The sequence below is a fragment of the Cherax quadricarinatus genome, chromosome 71 (assembly GCF_038502225.1).
Source record: "Cherax quadricarinatus isolate ZL_2023a chromosome 71, ASM3850222v1, whole genome shotgun sequence".
NCBI classification, from domain to species: domain Eukaryota; kingdom Metazoa; phylum Arthropoda; class Malacostraca; order Decapoda; family Parastacidae; genus Cherax; species Cherax quadricarinatus.
In genome coordinates this window covers 15,565,776-15,584,827 of record NC_091362.1, presented here as the reverse complement: position 1 = coordinate 15,584,827, position 19,052 = coordinate 15,565,776, and positions in this window count along the sequence as shown.

The following is a 19,052-nucleotide window of genomic DNA, read 5'->3' as shown; positions in this document are numbered from 1 at the left end:
TCAGCAAGTGGTTTTGGGGGGGAAAAAGATTCTTTGGAATTTGCCTAGGGTTCAAAAACGCCTTTTGAATTTGTCAGAAAAAAGTATTTCCCTGCAAAATAGGTTGTTACACATTTGAGGGTTTGGAGGTGTTTGGGGGAAAAAAAAAGGTAAAGTGGAAAAACAGTTTGGCAAGGTTTTTGGGGGGAACAGTCCTTCCCCCCCTTTTTAAACATGTTTCCAAATTTTTTGCCCTCACCAAGTATCCCCCCCAAAACCCGCCTAAAAATTCAATGTGCGGACAACCCTTCCTCAATACATAATCCCTGTAATGATTTCAAAAGTTATCGGGGGAAACTGAAGGACCCCCAAAACACGTTTTTCAGAACAAAACCGGCGCGAACGGAATCCTGCGACAATTTCACACAACCATTAAAACTACAGAAACTCAAATTTATCGCCACAGAAGAAAACACTAAACCGAAAAAATGGAACGATAATTTGTTTGACGGGGTTGTCATGGTCAAGAGTCACCAAGTCATGTAGTTCTTCATCATAGTCTAAGTTAGAGGTGTCAATTACACACACCTTACATTCTTCAGTTGTCTTATCAAGTTCGTGTGGAAAAACTAAGTCAAAGTTATTAAGGCAGTTAACCGAATTTCTTCGGTAATATTTCTTAAGGATGTTGATATGATAAAGCTTAGGTTTCCCCTTGACTTCTATGAGGTAGTCAACTTTCCCACAAATTTTTAATACTTTATATGGACCTTTCCATGCTACTAATAATTTATTTGACTTGATAGGCAAAAGTACAAGAACTTCATCACCTACTTTAAAACTTCTCCTCTGACTTTTGGAATCAAAATAGGTTTTGTACTGGTCCATTGACAAGCTTAGGTTTTTCGAAACTATGTCAGAGGTCTCCTCAAATTTGGATCTAAGGTCAAGGAGAAACTGGTAAGAAGACTGAACCTCAGCATTTACCTCCTCATTAGTCCATAGTCATGAAGGATGGACAATGGACCTCTGGCCTGTCTACCATAGAGAAGTTCAAAAGGTGAAAACCCCAAAGAGTCACTGGGAACTTCCCTCATGGCAAACAAAGCACAGGGTAGGTAACGATGCCACTCCTTAGGTTTAAGGGAGCAAAGTTTCCTAAAAATGGACTTGAGAATCGAATGCTGATGCTCAATTCTCCCATTACAGCTGGGATGATAGGGTGTGGTGAAGAGAGGCTTCACTCCCAGAAGTTGGTATAGATGTTGCATTAAGTCAGATGTGAATTGTGTCCCATGGTCAGACAAAATTTCTCTAGGGATGCCCACTCTGGAGAAGATGGACAAAAGGGCTTCAGCCACCTCTGTAGTAGTTATGGTCTTTAAGGGAACGGCTTCAGGGAAACTCGAAGCATAATCAACTAATGTTAATATATATCTATGTCCCCCAGATGAAAGTGGAGATAAAGGACCAACGATGTCAATAGCTACTCTTTCAAACAGTACTGTAAAGATAGGCATTTTGACATATGCCATAGGTACTCGCTTCTTCAGTCCTACTGGTACGTTTCAAAATAAAGATACCTAACTGTTGCATATGTGTCTTACCTAACACCTCGGGAGGATGACAGTTGGCAAACTTTACACGATCTACAATAGGTAGTGACATCTGAGGACATTTTTGGCCAAAAATAGGTTTCCCTAATTTTATTTAAGGTTTTACGATGCTAGAAATGTCCGGCCACTGGCAGGTCATGAGCCATTTTAAGAACAGTCTCTCTGCATTGACTTGGAACAACTAAGATGGAATAGTCTATCTCATCTGAATTTAATTTGAATACTGACTTGTACAAGATACCTTTTATATATTCAAATTTATATGAAAAGTTTTTCCTTTGGATCACTTGATTTTGTTTAGCGGCATTATGGCAATTCTGAAGGGAAGGGCAATTACGTTGTAAATTGACAAAGGAGTCCTTCGATATATCTAAAGGCTTAAAGTCAGGGAAAATCAAAGGATGGACAGTAGGAGAAGCCTGGGCTTTGGTCTGAGCCCTAGTCAAGGCATTTATGGTATCGGAGGTGATAACTTCACTTTCATCTAACAAGTGAACCGGTGATCCTACTACCTCGCTTTCGAGAGTAGCATCACTGGTTTTTATTCCCACATGAATCTCACGAGGCATTGTCTCATCTGAACTTTCGAGGGGCTTCTCTGACTCTACAGGAAGATGATCTGAAACACTTATGTCCATCTTTGGTGATGAAAGGTTAACCTCAGAAGGAAGAATGGCACCTTTTACATTTGTAGATGAATGGTTCAGAGAACCGACATGTTGATAAATTAGACACATGTGCAACTCTTGGGTATCTTTATTGAGGAAACGTTTCGCCACACAGTGGCTTCATCAGTCCATACAAAGGAGAATCTTGAAGAACAGGAGGAGAATGAGGTAATCAGTCCCTCAACCTTGAGTCGATGTGGTCAGTTCATCAATCTTGAATAGAATACGGCATACGTGCTGAAAAGGAGCTTATAAACCGTTGGCAGGAGAGGTGAAGCAGTCATAGGTCGCGTAACATTTGTTCAATGTTGAAGTAGGTCGTGCCCAAGAATTAGGCAAGCGAAGAATTCCCAAGTATTAAGATCCCAAGAAGTTGCAGTGTCTGACAGGTTTGTAGATGAATGGTTCAGAGAACCGACATGTTGATAAATTAGACACATGTGCAACTCTTGGGTATCTTTATTGAGGAAACGTTTCGCCACACAGTGGCTTCATCAGTCCATACAAAGGAGAATCTTGAAGAACAGGATGAGAATGAGGTTGAGGGACTGATTACCTCATTCTCCTCCTGTTCTTCAAGATTCTCCTTTGTATGGACTGATGAAGCCACTGTGTGGCGAAACGTTTCCTCAATAAAGATACCCAAGAGTTGCACATGTGTCTAATTTATCACCTTTTACATTACCTATTAGTACGGAGCAAGAAGTGATGGGAGCTAGTACGGCTTCAGACCAACCTGTGAACCATTTAGACCTAATGTAACAACGGATGGTAGGAAAAGTGTCTGTACGGTCCAAGTAGTCTGAAAGTATAGCAGAGGAATGAGTTTCTTTAAGATTAGGGAACAGCTTATCAGAAATGACTATACATGTGCATCTAGTGTCTCGTAAAATGGTAGATACATTAAGTCCATTAACTGTTCCTGAACAGAAGGGTGCTTGGTCATTACAGTCTTTAAAACATTTTCCAACTTTTTGGACCTTCTTAGAAGGACAATCTGGACGTTTATGTTCCTTAACACCACACAAATGACAAACAGGAATAAAAGAAGTAACTTTACTTTTCACTAGAGGCTTTGATTTCTTAAGGTCTGATGAACCCTTGCCCTTAGGGTTCGATCCCTTTAGGTCTTTATAGGAATTGTGAGCCTCAGCATACAGGTCAGCAGCCTCAGCAACTTCCTCAGCTTTAATCAGGTTACGTTCTCTAATGAATGTTCTTATCTGGTGGGGAAGAGCTGTCAGGAACTGGTCAGCAACCATGAAGTCTCTAAGAGATTCATAACTGTGATCAATTCCTGAACTCTCTATCCAAAAGTTGAACAAATGAAAGAGTGTTACCTGTAACTGCTGAAAGTTTTGGCCATGCTGTAAGGTGGCATACCTGAAATCTTTCCTGTAAGAATTTGTGGTTTTTTGATATGCTTTAAGGAATGCCTTCTTCAGTAGGTTATAATTACATATGATATCCTGCGACAAAGTTGCATAGATATTCAAGGCTGTACCAGAAAATAACATTCCTAACCTGGTAGCCCAGGTGTCAGCAGGCCATTCACAGAGGGTAGCAGTATTTTCGAACCTGATAATGTATGAAGTAATGTCATCACCCTCTGTGAAGGGAGGTAAATTAGGTGTTGGAATATGTGCACTAGCTGCATGATGTTCAATTACTCCTTCCTCTAATTGTTGTTGTGTCAGAGTTAACTTTTTATTCTCTAATTCAAGGCGAGATTTTTCGAGCTCGCAATCTTTTTCTCTCTCTATTAACTCATGTTCTCTAGCTTTTGCCTCACATTCTCTAGCTCTTTCCTCACATTCTCTAGCTTTTTCCTCACGTTCTGTAGCTTTTTCCTCAACTTCTCTATCCTTTGCTCTTTCCTCAAGTTCTCTTAATTTAACTTGTTCCTCACATACTTTAGCTCTCTCCTCACGATCAAGTCTATCATGCTCCTTTTTGTCTTCTCTTTCTCAGTCTAACTGTCTTTCTTGGATTTCTCTCTCAATTCTCTCTCTCTCCTTTTTCTCCTGTCTTTCAAGGTTCTCTTTCTCCTTTTTCTCTTCTCTTTCGATTCTCTCTCTCTCCTTTTTCTCTTCTCTTTCGATTCTCTCTCTCTCCTTTTTCTCTTCTCTTTCGATTCTCTCTCTCCTTCTTCTCTTTCGATTCTCTCTCACTCCTTTTCTTCTTCTCTTTCCCTTTCTAACTGTCTTTCTTCTCTCTAAATTCTCTCTCTTTCAAGTCTTTCCTGGATCTTAGCACTAATGAAAGATTCTAAATTTTTCCCTGTTATTCCTAACTTACTTCCAGCGTTCATCCAAAACTAGTATTCCTCCATACTTGCAAGAATAACTTAAACTATCAGGGGAAATGAAACGGGTATTAAAGAAAACAGAGGGTTCAATTCCTGATCCGCTCAAACTGTAAATAAACCAGAGGGCTCGGTCCCTGCTTCATTTAAACAATATGTATTAATGAAAATGAAGGGTTCTATGCCGACTCCAAGCAAAGAGTAAGTAGAATGGGGTCACTTGACCATCCAATCTTCTCACCAACAAATCAAGAGTGTCCTACGACAGTTCCCTTGATATAATAAAGAGCTCAATGAAACAAATTGTCACTGGAAAATCTTGGGTCCCTAGAGTCTAATCCTCCAAAGTGTTTCAAGCTCGAAAAGGTGGCAGAATTAAATATATCCTGCCTGACTTGACTTACAATAAATTGAGACTATAACAATCACCAAATCTTTTAAATACCTGTACTGTAGTCCTATCATAGAGAATGATTACTCATGGCTGGTGGTAACCGTCTGGTATGCGGCATTGAAGTTCCAATGGTAGAATCGAAATGGAATTGAATCTTGATTCAGTCGAGTTGATCCTGGCAAGGTCGCCACTTGTGAAGGCTTACTCAGCCCTGTAACAACTTCAGTCAGTATTACCAAGGCTGGCTCCTCCTCAGGAAAATTAATGAATAGAAAAAGAAATAATAACAGACAATGATAAACACTTTATTATTTAGAAAGGGAAAATGTAAAACAATAAAACATGAATGAGTATCCTAATTGAAAGAAAAATGAAAAATGAAATGAAAAAAAATTACATTTGAACTCAACGCTAATATAGGTATATCGTGGTAATGGGGTGTCAGGTGTTGGTGACACTGCGTGTTGTTGAAATCGTAGCCGTTGCTGATGGGGGGGGGGGAGGTAGCAGGTGTTGGTGACCACCACCGGCTCGTTCTTCACAGAGTGTAGCAGTGAGTAATTACTTCAGATGACAGGAAAACAGGTTCGTTACCACTGCTATGATGAGGGGTTAGGTCCTGTGTTGGCTTACATAACAGATAAGTAGATTAAACATGGGACGTCTCAGGACGTTAGTCCGTCTCCTATTCTTCTCGTTGGTTGGCAGGTGACCCTCTCTGTCATTCCAAGCTGTAAAGAGAGACAGATTACCCACTGCTTAAGAAATCACTCTAAATGATAAGTACAATACCTAAAAGATGTGGTGACTATTAAAACATTTAACAGATAAAGACTGAAAGGACTAAGTTAATTATTGGTCAAAAGTGAAGCTTTCAACCAATAAGTCCACTAAAATATGATCAGGCGTGTACTTACAGTAGTGTTGGGAGCTGTGAGTTGAGTGATTTACTGTTTGACCGGAGCCCCACACGTCACCTTTCGGGGGGGGGGGAAGAGGGAGGGGAAGGGATAGCTGGAGCTAGACTGACCCTACCTTAACAAGCAGCCAGCAATCAAACTATCACTTTCGGGGAGGGGGAAAAAGGGGGGGGGAATAGCGGGAGCTGGACTTACCCTACCTTAACAAGTAGCCGGCATTGAAACTATTGTTACTATACACTCCCTCGCTACTCCTATCTATTGAACTTTTCCCTCACAGACAGTAATTTGAAGGAACAGGCTTATCCCCTGATTTGAATATAGGAACCACATTAGCCATCTTCCACAACTCTGGCACAACACCGGTAAGGATGGATGCATTAAACACACTCGTTAATGGCTGACTAAGCTCCATCTTGCATTCCTTAAGTACCCTGGAAAACAACTAATCGGGTCCCGGGGTCTTATTTTCCTTCAGTTTGTCTATCTGTTTAATAACCATGTCCTTCGTGACAGCAATATTAGTTAATTTAAATTCATCAGGAACTAAATAATTGTTAATTACTAATGACTGAACGGGGATTAGAAAGGCTAAACGTGACTATGAAATTAGAGTTGCTAGTGAATCAAAGACTAATCCAAAGGGGTTCTCTCAAGTGTATAGGACGAAGGTGAAGGAAAAAGTAGGACCTCTGAAAATTGGGAATGGACAGCTGATGGATAACGAACTGGAAATATGTTCCTTATTTAATGACTATTTTTTGTCAGTTTTTACACAGGAAGATGTAAATGAGATTCCAGTAATTAACAATTATTTAGTTCCTGATGAATTTAAATTAACTAATATTACTGTCACGAGGGACATGGTTATTAAACAGATAGACAAACTGAAGCAAAATAAGTCCCCGGGACCCGATGAGTTGTTTTTCAGGGTACTTAAGGAATGCAAGATGGAGCTTAGTCAGCCATTAACGAGTGTGTTTAATGCGTCCATTCTTACCGGTGTTGTGCCAGAGCTGTGGAAGATGGCTAATGTGGTTCCTATATTCAAATCAGGGGATAAGTCCGTTCCTTCAAATTACCGTCCAATAAGCCTGACATCTATAGTGGGCAAGATATTGGAATCAATTATAGCTGACATTATTAGAAGTCACCTTGAAGAGCATAACTTGATAAATGAATCTCAGCATGGATTCACGAGAGGTCGTTCCTGCCTGACAAACTTGCTGACGTTCTTCAATAGAACATTTGAGGCAGTTGACAGTGATAAGGAATATGATATTGTTTATTTGGACTTTAGTAAAGCCTTCGATAGAGTACCTCACAGGAGACTCTTGAAAAAAGTGGCAGCTCATGGTATAGGAGGTAAAGTTCTAGCATGGATAGAGGCATGGCTTACCAATAGAAAGCAGAGAGTTACCATTAATGGAGTGAAATCTGAATGGGGATTAGTCACTAGTGGCGTTCCACAAGGATCAGTTTTAGGCCCTCTCTTGTTCATAATTTACATTAATGACCTTGATGAAGGGATTACGAGTGACATGAGTAAGTTTGCTGATGATACAAAGATAGGCCGTATAATTCACTCTGAGGAGGATAGCAATGAACTCCAGGAGGATTTGGACAAATTAATGTCCTGGTCTGAAAAATGTCAGATGAAGTTCAATGTGGATAAGTGTAAGGTACTTGCCCTTGGTAATGAAAATAACCATCGAAGCTATAATCTAGGTGAAGTAGAGCTTGATCATACAGAATGTGAAAAGGACTTGGGAGTCATGGTGAGCAGAAATCTAAAGCCAAGACAGCAGTGCCTTAGTGTGCGCAATAAGGCCAACAGATTACTTGGGTTTATCTCAAGAAGTATTAGTAACAGAATGAACATCAAAATGGTATACAATACCGACAGGTTGGTAGGTAAGACACATAGGCAACAGTTAGGCAACTTTATTCCGAAACGTTTCGCCTACACAGTAGGCTTCTTCAGTCGAATACAGAAAGTAGGCAGGAACAGTAGAGATGTGAAGACGATGTAATCAGTCCATCACCCTTAAAGTCGTAGAATTTGAGGTTGTCAGTCCCTCAGCCTGGAGAAGTTCAGTTCCATAGTCAGGAACTATAGTTCCCTTGTTTATGCCCGTCATCCACTTATACACTTCAATGATATCTCCCCTCATTCTACGCCTCTCCAGAGAGTGGAGATTTAAGGCTTTAAGTCTATCTTTATACGGGAGGTTCCTTACACAGTAAATCATTTTAGTCATTCTTCTCTGTATGTTCTCTAATGAGTCTATATCCATCCTGTAGTAAGGGGACCAAAACTGAGCAGCATAATCTAAATGAGGCCTCACTAGTGCTGTATAGAGCTGTAAAATAACTTTTGGACTTCAGTTACTAATACTTCTTGAGATGGTATAAACCTTGGTAATAAATACCGACAAGTTGGTTTAGAAAACCTGGAGACAGAGAAATTCAGCACCCTCATTCCCAACACCGTTACCTGGCTAAGATACGTTGATGACCTGTTTGTGTGCTCGTGAAGACCTGTTTGTGTGCTCTCTGTGAATCTGTACCAGGATGCCCTCTCTTGAGCAACTTTACCAGCAGCTGAGAGAAGAGCTCAGAGTTGCTAAGATGGAGATACGGCGATTAACGGAGGAGAACAAGAGGATTCGTAGTAATCCTTCTGTTGTGAGTCCCCAGGTTAAGAGGGGAGCTTGGTCAGTGGCCGGGCAACATGGAACCAAGCTGAAGATCAAGAAAACCGTTGGAGAGGCAGAAACAACGAGAAACCAGAAGACTACCGTGGAAACTTCCAACTCATTCTCGGTGCTACCTGACGAATGTGAGTGTTCTACTGGGAATGCCACAACGAGCACCAAAGAAGCATTGGCAGACGGGAGTAAGACATCCCTAGAAACCCCAACGAAGACCATCGAGAACGTCTTGACGAATTCTACAAGTGGTGTAATGCTACCTGGCGAATGTGAGTCGACTACTCGGAGCATCACTACGGACGACGCCAAGGAAGGTAAAAACATTGTTGTTGTTGGGGATAGCCAGATTAGGTACATGGATAGGGCATTCTGCTTGAAGGATAGGAGTAGGAGGCAGAGAGTGTGTTTTCCTGGGGCTGGGATGAAGGATATTGTTAGCCATCTGGATGACATCATGAGAGGTAATGGGAGCAATCCTATTATCTGTCTCAGTGCTGGAGGCAACGATGTTGGCAGACGTAGGAGTGAGGACCTGATTAGCAGGTATAGGTCAGCAATAGAGATAATTAGGAGGAAGGGTGGGAAACCTGTCATATGTGGCATTTTGCCAAGGAGAAGAGTTGGAAATGAATGGTTGTCCAGAGCAATTGGTGTCAATTGTTGGCTGGACAAATACTGTAAGGAAAATGCAGTAACATTCATTGACAACTGGGACCTCTTCTATGGCAGAAATGACATGTATGCCAGGGATGGGGTTCACTTATCTAGGTGTGGGGTGGGAGCACTGGCCAACGCAGTGGAGGGAGCTGTTAGGTCTTTAAACTAGGAATAGTTAGTGGTATGGGTTTTGGCGGGAAAACTGTGAAGTCGCAGGGTAGTAACTTGAGTACTAGGAGAACTAGTAATAGGCAAAATGAGGTGGATATTGGAAAGCCAGTGGCACTAATTGACAAGGACAGTAATAGGTTTAGTGGAATAACAGAAAGGAGCAGAAAGGGTAAAGAGAGTGGAGGGTCATTAAAAATTTATTACACAAATAGTCGCAGTGCTAGGAATAAGATGGACGAGTTGAGACTAGTTGCTAGTGCAGGTAACATTGATGTATTTGCCATTACTGAGACGTGGTTTAATTCAAAAAGTCGGGACATGCCTGCAGAATGTCACATTCATGGTTTTAAATTGTTCCAAGTAGATAGAAGTATCGGGAAGGGGGGTGGGGTGGCATTGTATGTCCGAGATCGCTTGAACTGTTGCATAAAAACGGGTATTAAGTCTGAAGTAACACATACAGAGTCTGTTTGGATAGAATTTTCAGAGGGGCATGAAAAATTAATTTTAGGTGTGATATACCGTCCCCCAAATTTAGATAGGGACCAAGGGAGACTACTATGGGAGGAAATTGTTAGGGCCACAAGGCACAATAATGTTTGGGGGAGAAGCAGGAAACAGCAGTAGTAGTGTTGGTCCCGAAGGTCAAGGGGCAGCCCACCCTTCGGGAGTACTGAGCCATATCACTGATGTGTGCAGACTATAAGGTGTTTGCAAAAATTTTAGGTAATAGGTTCAAATGTGTAGTGGAGAGGGTGGTGTCAAAATCTCAGTTCGGGTTGCCGGGAAGGTCGATGATTGAAGGACATGGGATACTGAGAAGTTTTGTGGAAGCTAAGGGTGGGGGTGGAGGGGCAGCTTTGTTGGCTCTAGACTGGCAGGGAGCATATGATAGAGTGGAAAGGGGAGCTTTGCAGGTTATACTTAGGAGACAGGGTTTTGGGGAGGAAATAGTCGAGTGGGTAAATACGTTGTACAAGGGGGCGAAAATGAGGATACAGATTAATGGGTGTATAGGGAGGGAAATTGCAATGGGAAGAGGCCTTAGACAGGGATGCCCCATGTCCCAAATATTGTTTGCGTGTTTCCAGGACCCCTTTTATAGAATGGTTGACCGTAGCTTATGTACGCCATGTGAGGGAAGTGTGGGGGGTGGGAGGGCCTGGCCGGGGTTAATTGGATATGTTGACGACACCACTGTTCTCATTCGTGCAGGGATGTCAATGAGAGTGTTGGACGAGGTGGTGCAATTATTTGGAAGTGCCACGGGTATGCAGGTAAATAGTGCGAAGTCAAGGTGCATGGGGTTGGGTTCTTGGGTGGGGGGTGTGGGGGGGAGATGTAATGTTGTTAAAGAATGGGCGGTGTCTTTAAAGATTTGTGGTATTATTTATAGGGATGACATGGTTGCCGCGCGGGAGGAAAATTCGGATAGGTTATTGGAAAGGATCGTGGGGCGTCTAGGTGTTCTGAGACCCCAGCACCTAACTCTGATACAGTGAGTGATAGTCGTGAACATTTTATTGTATAGTAAGGTTTGGTATGTTGCAGCTGTGTTCCCAATTACAGGCACAGCGATTGCGGGGATACTAAGACGGGTGTACAAATTTTTATGGGGTTCACGTTGTGATTGGTTACGGAGGGAGGTTGTAATGTTACCTGTAAGTCAGGGTGGGTTGGGGTTGTTGGATTTGAGACGGAGGGCTAAATGTGTGTTTATTAAATGGGAAGTGTTGCGTGAGGGTGTGAACGCGGGGCGTTTGGGAAGGATACATGACAGGCTGGGTATGTGGTATCGAGGAATGGAGTTGAGGGAATGTGAAATAGTTTTGAGGGCTGTGATGTTGGTTAGGGAACTGAGAAAGGTTCGTATAAGGGTTTTGTGTAGGTTACTTGTAGGTAGGTGCGTTGTCCCAGTTGAGGGTTTGTTCCCCATGTATGCGTGGAAGAGTATTTGGTTTAGATTTAGTAAATTGAAGTTAAAACCTCGGGCGCGTGAGGTGATGTTTCGTTTTCTGCATGGGATCCTTCCGTCTGGTGAGATATTACGAAACAGACAGGTTGTAGAGGGTGGGGGGGGGGGGTGGTATCTGTGGAGGGGATGAGACAGCGTTCCATGTAGTTTACTTTTGTGAAGGGCTAGAGGAGGTTAGGTGCTGGTTAAGTAGGTTGGTACAGAGGGTGGGAGGCCGTGGGGTGTCGGTTTTGCGTGCTTTAAGTCTAGATATGGGTGGGTTAGACGAGGGTGTCATAAGAGCTTTAGATTATATCATGGTAGATTATATATATATGTCGTGGGTGATGAGGGGGAGAGGGGATAGTGAGGAGAGAAGAAAGGTTCTTGCGGTAACTTTCTATAGTACGAGGTGTCGTAACAGAGATTTGTATGGGAGGAGGTGAGATCAGGCTTTCTCAGAGGGGTATAGAATGCTAACGTTAGGGATTCTCGTAAATCTGTGATTGGAACTGAGTGAGTGAAGGGGTTTTCATAGGTTGGAGGGAGTCAGGGGGCAACAGCGGGCTCGCCTCCCTGGGGGGGGGGGTTGTGAGAGTGTTGTGAATGTAGGTTTGGAATGGTTTCCTGGTTTTCATTGGGACTTTATGGCATCCAAGTGTGGATGTAGAGCTCAAGGTCTCGTTATGGTAGATATAACACTTTTCAGAATGTAGGTATAATATAGTAGATTTTTTATGTATAATTATGATGTGTATCAGTCTTGTATAACATGATTCTTGAGAAATAAGTTATTTGCGACATGAAGTGTGTTTTAGTTTGTTTTTATGTTACGTGCTGGGTTTTTGCACGATGAGATATACTTATATACTGTTTTGCATTGTGCATACAGTGCATCTGATTAATGTGATTTTGTGAAAATTTTTGTGTGTACGTGTGGGTGTGTGTGTGGATGTGGGTGTGGGTGTGTGGGTGTGTATGTGTATATATATAAATATATATCTCTTTCTATTGTATTGAGCCTTTGTCATGGGTCAGACGTTATGTAATACTTTATATATGCATGATTGATTCTTTTTAAAGTTTATAATTATGGTCTGTACCCTGATACCGGTTTGGTGTTCATGCAAGTTCTTGATGTTAAGTTTTAGTCTGTATGGTATACAGACATATCTAGACAGTTTAGTGACGTAGTCCATTTGTCTGAAATTTGTATATGGGTGTATTGTAACAGTATAGAGCTTGTTATTGTGTTCTAAGCTGTATTCTTTTTCTGTTTATTTGTATGTTGGGATATGTTCAGCTGTATTGTTAGGGATAAGTATGTAGATTTTCTAGTAAGATTATGATGTTAGGTTTTGGTTTTTTGATTAATGTGAAGGATGGGATTTAACTGATATAACTTCTTTGTATATTTTATGTTCAAGTGTATTGAACCTTTGTCAGATGTCATTTATATGTACAATTTATATATATGCAAGGTTTTGTATATATGTCAATTCATGACCCTGTGACATGTAATTTTGTTTTTAGTTATGTTCTTGATGTAAGTTTTTGTTGTAATATCTTGCGAGCATGTAGGTACAATCCGTTTGTCAGTTAATTTGATTAGGTTCCATACTGTTTCTTTATTTTTATGTTAAACTGTATTGGTTTTAAATAAAATATAAAAAAAAAAATTCTAGGAGACTTTAACTTTAGTCATATTGATTGGAATTTCTTGACTGGGAATTTAGAATCATACGATTTCTTAGAAGTAGTTCAGGATTGTTTTTTGAAGCAGTTTGTGACAGAACCTACAAGGGGAAATAACCTGCTTGACTTAGTTCTGGCAAACAATGAATCCCTTGTTAATAATTTAGAAGTTTCAGAGGAACTGGGTGCTAGCGACCACAAATCAATTACATTTAGAATTGAATGGAAGTATGATAGTAGGGATAACTCAGTAACAGTCCCAGATTTTCGCTTAGCAGATTACGATGGGCTTAGAGAACACTTATCATCTGTTGACTGGGGTAACGAAGAGAGCTATCAATATGACAGTTTTCTGAACACAATACATGCTGCTCAAAGAACGTTTATCCCTTATAAGGAAATTAGATCAAATAGAAATGACCCGAAATGGATGAATAATAGGCTGAAATATCTACTAGGGCATAAGAAAGGAATTTATAGGCGTATCAAAAGAGGCGAGGGTCATCTTATGAATCAGTATATTGACATTAAGAGGGACATTAAAAAGGGGATAAGAAAGGCTAAAAGGGACTATGAAATTAAAGTTGCTAGGGATTCTAAAACTAACCCAAAAAGTTTTTTCCAGGTATATAGAACAAAAGTCAGAGATGAGATAGGTCCCCTTAAAAATAACTATGGGCATCTTACTGACAAAGAGAATGAAATGTGCTCGATTTTAAATAATTATTTTCTCTCGGTTTTTACACAGGAAGACACTAATAATATTCCGGTAATTAATTTTTATAGTGGATCAGAAGAAGATAAATTATGTAACATCACAGTCACTAGTGAAATGGTTGTGAAGCAGATAGACCGACAGAAGCAAAATAAGTCACCGGGTCCTGATGAGGTTTTTTCAAGGGTTCTTAAGGAATGCAAAATGGAACTCTGTGAACCATTAACTAATATTTTTAATTTATCTCTTCAAACAGGTGTAGTGTCTGATATGTGGAAGATGGCTAATGTAATTCCTATTTTTAAAACAGGGGACAAGTCGTTACCGTCAAATTACCGCCCAATAAGCCTGACCTCAATTGTAGGCAAGTTGCTAGAGTCAATTATAGCTGAGGTTATAAAAAGCCATCTCGATAAGCATAGCTTGATTAATGATACTCAACATGGATTCACAAGAGGCCGGTCTTGTCTAACTAATTTATTAACTTTCTTCAGTAAAGCTTTTGAGGCTGTTGACCAAGATAAAGAATTTGATATTGTTTACTTAGATTTTAGTAAGGCATTTGATAGAGTTCCTCACCAAAGACTGTTGAAGAAAGTAGCAGCTCATGGCATTGGGGGAAGGGTGCTCTCGTGGATCGTGTCATGGCTCACAGACAGGAAGCAGAGAGTGTCCATAAATGGGGTTAAATCCGGGTGGGGATCAGTAACAAGTGGCGTTCCACAGGGATCAGGCTTGGGCCCGTTGTTGTTTATAATATATATCAATGATCTTGATGAAGGAATTGCTAGTGATATGAGCAAATTCGCCGATGACACGAAGATAGGTAGGATAATTGATTCAAACGTAGATGTTAGGGAACTTCAGGAGGATTTAGACAAACTCTACTCTTGGTCAGAAAAGTGGCAGATGCAGTTCAATGTAGATAAATGCAAGGTTCTGAAGCTCGGGAGTGTCCATAACTCTAGCACTTATAAGTTAAATAATGTAGAACTTAGCCATACAGATTGCGAAAAGGACTTGGGGGTTATGGTAAGCAGCAACCTTAAACCAAGACAGCAATGCCTAAGCGTACGTAATAAGGCAAATAGATTACTGGGATTTATATCAAGAAGTGTAAGCAACAGAAGTCCAGAGGTCATACTGCAGCTTTATACATCATTAGTAAGGCCTCACCTAGATTATGCAGCTCAATTCTGGTCTCCATACTACAGAATGGACATAAATTCGTTAGAAAACATTCAGCATAGGATGACTAAATTAATACATAGCATTAGAAATGTTAGGTAAGACACATATGCAACAGTTAGGTATCTTTATTTCGAAACGTTTCGCCTACACAGTAGGCTTCTTCAGTCGAGTACAGAAAAGTTGATAGAAGCAGAAGATACTTGAAGACGATGTAATCAGTCCATCACCATCACTTTAAGGGTGATGGACTGATTACATCGTCTTCAAGTATCTTCTGCTTCTATCAACTTTTCTGTACTCGACTGAAGAAGCCTACTGTGTAGGCGAAACGTTTCGAAATAAAGATATCTAACTGTTGCATATGTGTCTTACCTAACAATCTGTCGGTATTTTATACCATTTTAATGTTCAGCATTAGAAATCTTCCTTATGAAGAAAGATTGAAGACTCTTAAGTTACATTCACTTGTTAGACGAAGAATGAGGGGAGACCTGATCGAAGTGTATAAGTGGAAGATTAAAGGGGATATTAATAAGGTCTTGAGGATATCTCTCCAAGAGAGAACCCGCAGTAATGGATTTAAATTAGATAAGTTTAGATTTAGAAAGGACATAGGAAAGTATTGGTTTGGAAATAGGGTAGTTGATGAGTGGAACAGTCTACCTAGTTGGGTTATTGAGGCTAGGACTTTGGGTAGTTTCAAATTTAGGTTGGAAAAGTACATGAGTGGGAGGGGTTGGATTTGAGAGGGACTTGCACATCGGAGCTTGTTTCTTGGGTAGCATTGAAAGTTGGGTTGGTCAAATGTTTGTTAGTGGGATGAATTGTAAAGGACCTGCCTAGTATGGGCCAACAGGCCTGCTGCAGTGTTCCTCCTTTCTTATGTTCTTATGATATATTGGTTTTCTATCCGAGACGTCTCAATATCTAAGCCCTTCTCAACAAGATCAATGCAGTTGAACCATCAATAAAGTTTACACTTGAACTCGAAAATGATGGCAAACTTCCTTTCCTCGACGTTCTACTGTGCAGATCTCCCGACAGTGACAAACTTGAACATCAAAATGGTATACAATACCGACAGGTTGTTAGGTAAGACACATATGCAACAGTTAGACACCTTTATTCCGAAACGTTTCGCCTACACAGTAGGCTTCTTCAGTCGAATACAGAAAGTAGGCAGGAACAGTAGAGATGTGAAGACGATGTAATCAGTCCATCACCCTTAAAGTCGTAGAATTTGAGGTTGTCAGTCCCTCGGCCTGGAGAAGTTCAGTTCCATAGTCAGGAACTATCTGAAGATCAAGCGACAGTGCGGAGACTTAAATACTGTCGGAAGGAGAGGTGCAGGGTAGTAGTAGTAGTAGTAGGTGTCTAACTGTTGCATATGTGTCTTACCTAACAACCTGTCGGTATTGTATACCATTTTGATGTTCATCTTGTCAGACACTGCAACACGTGGCATCTTGGTACAGAAAACACCTTGGACAAGCTTTTCAAGTGAGAAGGGTTGGATCTGAGAGGGACATGACCTCTCAGTTGCCTCTCACTACTACTACTACTACTACTACTACTACTACTACTACTACCCTGCACCTCTCCTTCCGACAGTATTTAAGTCTCCGCACTGTCGCTTGATCTTCAGATAGTTCCTGACTATGGAACTGAACTTCTCCAGGCCGAGGGACTGACAACCTCAAATTCTACGACTTTAAGGGTGATGGACTGATTACATCGTCTTCACATCTCTACTGTTCCTGCCTACTTTCTGTATTCGACTGAAGAAGCCTACTGTGTAGGCGAAACGTTTCGGAATAAAGGTGTCTAACTGTTGCATATGTGTCTTACCTAACAGTGACAAACTTCTCTTCAAAGTGTATAGAAAACCTACCAACAAGGACGATCTTATACACTTTTATTTACACCAAGACACCCGCACTAAGAGAGGAGTCCTCATTGGCTTCTTCTTGAGAGCTCTTCGCATCTCCAGCCCTTGTTTTCTAGAAGAAGAATGCACTTACATAACACAAGCCTTTACACGTCTTCAGTTCCCATCTTTCTTCATCCGAGATTGCAGACTCAAGGCACAAGCTATCCTCAACAAACCACCCATGGAACAGCCCCCTAAACAGTTCATAGTACTCCCATGTGGCGATGTTGCCACGAATACTCGCCGGGCACTTGCTATGAGTAACATCAACGTTTCCACCATAAACACATCATCTATCAAAGACCTCACTACGAAACGCAGCCCCACGCCACTAACTTCTACAGCAGGCGTCTACACTATCCCCTGTGGGCTCTGTCCCAAGAAATATGTAGGCGAGACAGGCAGAGATCTTGCAGTCCGCCTGAACGAGCATCGAAATGCCTCTAACAGAGACGATGTAAGGTACGCCTGTGTCCTCCACAGAGACTCCACGGGGCATTTGATGAACTGGAATGAAGCACAACTCGTTCTCACCGAACCAGACCGCAGACGCCGACGGTGCCTAGAAGCCTCACTAATCGCCGTCACCGACACTATAGAACGCAACACTGGAAACTACAAAATTTCAAAAACATTGGCATACATGATACTTAAGCAGCACGAACCCTGCATAGCACAACCCAACAACACAGGAGTCACATGATTTCATCGTCTACCCGTCCTCATCATAGGTAGAGGTTGTTTTGATAAGGACCTGCCTCGCATGGGCCAGTAGGCCTTCTACAGTGTTCCTCCATTCTTATGTTCTTATGACATTCCTCAGGTCACGTGCGTCACATCTCACTCTCCGCCTATATATATAATGTCTTTCTACCTCTGTATGTTAGAAATGATCAAGGTCCCAGGACCGAAACGTTTTCTAATAAATGTTATAGTGTTTGCTTGGACAACCGTTTCAAGTGAGAAGTGTCGGATCTGAGAGGGACATGACCTCTCAGTGGCTACATTCTCACTACTACTACTACTCTGCACCTCTCCTTCCGACAGTATTTAAGTCTCCGCACTGTCGCTTGATCTTCAGATAGTTCCTGACTATGGAACTGAACTTCTCCAGGCTGAGGGACTGACAACCTCATATTCTACGACTTTAAGGGTGATGGACTGATTACATTGTCTTCACATCTCTACTGTTCCTGCCTACTTTCTGTATTCGACTGAAGAAGCCTACTGTGTAGGCGAAACGTTTTGGAATAAAGTTGTCTAACTGTTGCATATGTGTCTAACCTAACAACCTGTCGGTATTGTATACCATTTTGATGTTCACATGTGCAACTCTTGGGTATCTTTATTGAGGAAACGTTTCGCCACACAGTGGCTTCATCAATCTTGAATAGAATCAAGATTGATGGACTGACCACATCGACTCAAGGTTGAGGGACTGATTACCTCATTATCCTCCTGTTCTTCAAGATTCTCCTTTGTATGGACTGATGAAGCCACTGTGTGGCGAAACGTTTCCTCAATAAAGATACCCAAGAGTTGCACATGTGTCTAATTTATCAACATGTCGGTTCTCTGAACCATTCATCTACAAACTTCTTGATATAAATCCCAATAATCTATTTGCCTTATTACGTACGCTTAGGCATTGCTGTCTTGGTTTAAGGTTACTGCTCACCATAACCCCCAAGTCCTTTTCGCAATCTGTATGGCTAAGTTCTACATCATTTCACTTATAAGTGCTAGGGTTATGGACACTCCCGAGCTTCAGAACCTTGCATTTATCTACATTGAACTGCATCTGCCACTTTTCTGACCAAGAATATAGTTTATTTAAATCCTCCTGAAGTTCCCTAACGTCTACGTTTGAATCGATTATCCTACCTATCTTTGTGTCATCGGCGAATTTGCTCATATCACTAGTAATTCCCTCATCAAGGTCATTGATATATATTATAAACAACAATGGGCCCAAGACTGATCCCTGTGGAACGCCGCTTGTTACAGATCCCCACTCGGATTTAACCCCATTTATGGACACTCTCTGCTTCCTGTCTGTGAGCCATGACTCGATCCATGAGAGCACTTTTCCCCCAATGCCATGAGCTGCCACTTTCTTTAACAGTCTTTGGTGCAGAACTCT